The 4849-nt window shown below is 27.5% G+C and overlaps 1 pseudogene; it reads right to left on the reverse strand.

The window, feature by feature from the left end:
- Window positions 1-1612: 1612 nt before the first annotated feature.
- Window positions 1613-3634, reverse strand: LOC128280445 (photosystem II CP43 reaction center protein-like; annotated as a pseudogene).
- Between the last annotated feature and the right edge of the window lie 1215 nt (window positions 3635-4849).

Below are 4849 nucleotides of genomic sequence, written 5' to 3' on the forward strand. Positions count from 1 at the left end.
TAGATACTTTAATAATAGTATACATATGAATGTTTAAATTTGAGTATAAAGTTATTTTTGTCATTGAAGACTGAGTTGGTGGAAAATCAATTCATATTTTTGTTATTCATGATTGGATAACATTTAAATTCTTCTTTTCTATATCCATTAATATTAATTAATTTTTTGAATAATTTTATAATTTAATGTAGTTTAATTAATTAAAACCAAAGAGTTTCAATTTGATTACGACTAAGGGAATACCAAATGGTGGCACCCCATAGGAAATTGCTCCCATAGTCGCGGAACCTTATGCCCATATTGGGCCTATCGGGTTGTTCTTGGTTGGTCAAATTTTTTGAGCTTCCTCTTCACTTAAAATAAAATCAACTCATGTATTTAATTAACTAAATAATTAAATAATCCTCCAAATAAATTATTAATTAATTAATTTAATTTAAAATAATTTATCCAATTGATTATAATTCAGTAAAAATCATAATGATTTTACCGTATTAAAACTCATGTGCAAGTTTATTTAATTAGTCTAATGGAATTAAACTAAGAGGACTACATAATTTAACTTTCAATCTGAAAACAGTTATTTAATTTATTTATCCAATTAAATAATAATTTAAAGAAATTAAATTAATACTATGTCATCTATTGTCTTATCGAGAAAATGCATTTATTGCAATGATAATTCATGTAATTTATTTCTCATTCATTATTTTGTCAATTCATTCAAAGTTCCCATCATCCAAACCGTTTAGCGTTATAGCGAGTTACTAGGCGAACTGACTGGACATATATAATTAGGGCTAAAATAATTTGTAATTAAGTTTCAACTTTTTGCTTATTAATTATAAAGTTATTTAGTCTTGAAATCAATTCACTGAAAGTACCAAGACAAAATTGTCCATTATATATCATCTTAAAAGATACTTGTTTCAAACTTCAATCCATTGGCCTTGTCATATATATGTTACCTTCATAGGATATTTGTGATCCCCTTAGTTTAAACTCATTCACCTAATTTAGGCACATTTTATTTCATGCTCGTCGTTGTATCTTCCGCAATAAAAAAATATCATTACTTATACTAGTAATGATAAAATCATTTGTCCCAAACAAATGACCCATGACTATGTTTCATTTTCATAATCCATGTAATGCTAATGAGAGGATACTATTTACTCTTTTTATCATGTTATGATTTCTCTATTGTAAGTGAAGTCATATCATGCACAAGTTATGTACCTAACATACCAACTTTTGGCTCAATACCTCGAGGTCACAATTTTTCAATATATCTAAGTAGATGAATCATACACACGTGGTCATCCACTTACTCAAGATTTGAGTAAGTCATGCTATGAACATTACAAGTGAATTATTCCATAAACAAATATAAGACTAATTCAATTTGGGTTTTGTTCGATGTATTATCAATCCAGAAAATTATATCTATGTCTTTGATTTTGGGAGTCAGTCTAACTACGATAGCCAAGACAAGTTATCCTCAATCGGACTTATGAATGACATAATATTCCTAGGATGAGTAATTTGCTCAATCTAACGCCGTCGACTACGGACAATTAGATTACCTACAAATACAAGTTGTCTTCTTGCATTATAATCTAACCATATAATGAAACTTAATATTAATTGGTTTGGTTAAGATATGCTAGATTCCACCAAATATACAAATGGAACCTAACCATACATGTCCTCCAATTATATCTTCCAAATCATCCACACTAACAATCCACCCTTCGCCTCCAAAGGGCGATTTTAGTAAATAACCAAATATAACACTTGGGCTAAGAGTCAAGTTGGTAATTTTCTTACATCTCCCCTCCGGAGCCCGGTATCGTATACGCCCCAAAATAAAGAGCCTTGAATACTAGAAGAAAAGCACCTATACCTAGCAAAATTAAGTGAATACCCAAAATTGTGGTCATTTTATTTCTATCTTTCCATACATAACTGAAAATGGAAAAGATTCTTTAAGAGTTTCGGTCTCGAAGTGTATGATAAATACCGCCAAAGCCCAATACAAGAGAGGAAATTAAGTGAAGTACTCAGATACAAAGTATGGAAAGGTGTCTATAACTTCTCCGCCAGGACCTAACCCCTGACCTAGAGTAGCTAGGTGGGAAGTAAAATTAATCCTTGTTCGTACATGGGTTTTTCTGGGACAAAATGAACCACTTCAAATAGGTTCATTGCTCCGGCCCACTCTAGGTAATCAATGAATCAATATTTTCTTACACATTTTACTTGCAAAAACCAATAAACATATAAAAAAGTATTAAATGTTATAAAAAAATATTAAATGATAATGTGATAATTTTTATTTATTCAATGAGTTGAAAAGAAAATTACTAAGTAAACTATGATGAAATTATTGCAGGAATTTCACGAATCTTAATAGAAACAACCTTGAATCCCATTCAACCGGTCATCTAATCCTCATTTAACTTCAATAGTGACTACTCCTTACCGAATTCTTTCACCTCACAGTTTGGATCGATGAAAAAAACTTCTAAAAGTGTACAAGAAACTCTAAGACTTAATATACTATTATTTTTGAAAAGTTTTTGTGAAAAAGTAGTTTTGGGAAGTTTAATTTAAGATTGTATACATTTAGTATTATTATTAAAAATATTGAAAAGTTGAGTATTACTTTTAAAGTAAAAGTAAGTTAATTTAAATAATATTTAAATTTGTTAATATGATATATGAAATATGAACTTTAATAATTTTAAAATTAATACAAATTATTTATAAAATTTAATTTGAATATGTAAATCATATTTGAGATATTTAAATCACACATAAACATAATTCTTGTAAATTAATAAAAATTTATTAGTGATGGAATAATTTATTTAAATTTAAGTATAATTATTTTTGTGTCTTTATCATTTTACCACAATATCATTTTATTATTTTGATATTAATAAATATTCAAATTAGATTGTATTACAAATATAATAAAATAATTTATGACAACTCATTGTTAATATTATAATATGAAATATAAATTTTAAATATTTTTAAGTAATTAATATTATTTATAAATTTTAATTTGAATATATAAAATTTCTACCGAAAACATTTTATGGTGGCTACCAAGATAATTTCTAACTTAGATTTAAGGATGAGATTTAAGCATATTTATATATGTATTTTTTTAATTTTAAAACTATTTTTAAATTTATATATTTTGTTTAAAGTTTAATTTTTATAATTTTCTAAAAGTTTATATATTTTAATTTTTAGAATTTTAGAATTCTATTTTTGAGAAAAATAATATTATTAATAAAAATCGTGAACAACAAGAATACAAAGAGATGACATATAGTACAAACAATAAAAAATACACTACAAACTAATGCTCTAATGTCATGCTTGTGGAATAATTTTGAAAGAGAGAAACAAATTGATAGTAACCGCAACACTAAAAGTATTCATAAACAAACTAAAGATGCATCGCATTGATCAAATTGTTAAAAATTACATCCTAACCCTACCACTATCAAATTAAGAGCCCTAAGGAACCTATCGCATCAATGATGCAGAAGGCAAGTCTTAAATGACTTATTCTCTTCTTCATCATCTTGGATTTCAATTTTAGAAGCACTATCATTGTCTTCTATAATAATAAGAATCTCTAAGAACAATTCCTAATAAATCTAGTGACATGCTTACCTTAACATATCTCATAAGAAACTAATAATTAAAATTAAAACCACCAATGCTTTCGGAGAAATAAAATGGACAAAACAAAACCACGAAAATATAGCAAAAACAAAACCTCAATATTATGGATTGAAATTAAAAGAAAAAAAGGAAAAAAAATCAGAGAATATTGTTGAAGAAGCCGCAACCAGCAATCAGCTCTAAGGTTGGCATTGTCACCCAACAAATTAAAAATTTAGATTGAAAAAATTAAGCGCTTAGGACTTTTAAAAAACTGTTTAACTATAATAGCATAACTCCATTTTCTTTTTAATTTTAAATGATAATTACATATAAATTTAAAATGCCACGGCATCGCATAGAGAAAAGGTGTGACAGAGATATAAAGTTTATGGTGGATACCAATGTGTGAGGAAGTGGTAAGTTGGAGGGCCAAATATAGGATTATGGGTATGGGAAATGAGAATTGCGTAATTGAGAAGCACACGCACATGCAGAAGTTAATAAGAAATACAAGGACAAGGCAATGTCTCGACTGGACAGTGTTTTTGTTATACAATATTGTTTTCTAGGGTGTCTGATAGGGCTGCCGATGCGCTGTGGTTTCCTTGACGGGTCCCAACATTAAATACTTCCTTAGAATTGAATACTCAAGAAACCTCTACCTTTGTCTTATGTATAAACTGTCAATTTTGTAAAACATATGTCTATTTCAATTTTAAAGCGGAATAAATAGTTAGAATGTCTCGATATTAATATTATAGGGCCAGAATTAATTTAACGGAATAATTGAGTTTTTGTATTATTTTTGGGTATAATTACGGGTATTCTCATTGTTGTATGGTTTGAGTATAAACTTGTTTAGATTAAGGGTAATATTCAGGTAAAACCTTCTCAATAATGTTAAGACTTGAAAATTTGAATTTGATCTAAATGCTTGAGAGAAGAAGTCCAATTTCACTTCTTCCAACTACTTATATTATTTGAAAGTAAGTAAATTCTTCGTTAAGAATAAATACGTAAGAGAGCTTTATACTATTGGGTTAAGAGTAATATTAATTATACTTAAAATAAAAGATGAATTTAATCCCTATAATGGGCATTAATAATTTTCGTTAACAAACTATTGGATTCGAAGAAATTTTGTTCCCTTCAAATTAAT

Source organism: Gossypium arboreum, chromosome 1 (assembly GCF_025698485.1).
Source record: "Gossypium arboreum isolate Shixiya-1 chromosome 1, ASM2569848v2, whole genome shotgun sequence".
Classification (NCBI taxonomy): Eukaryota; Viridiplantae; Streptophyta; class Magnoliopsida; order Malvales; family Malvaceae; genus Gossypium; species Gossypium arboreum.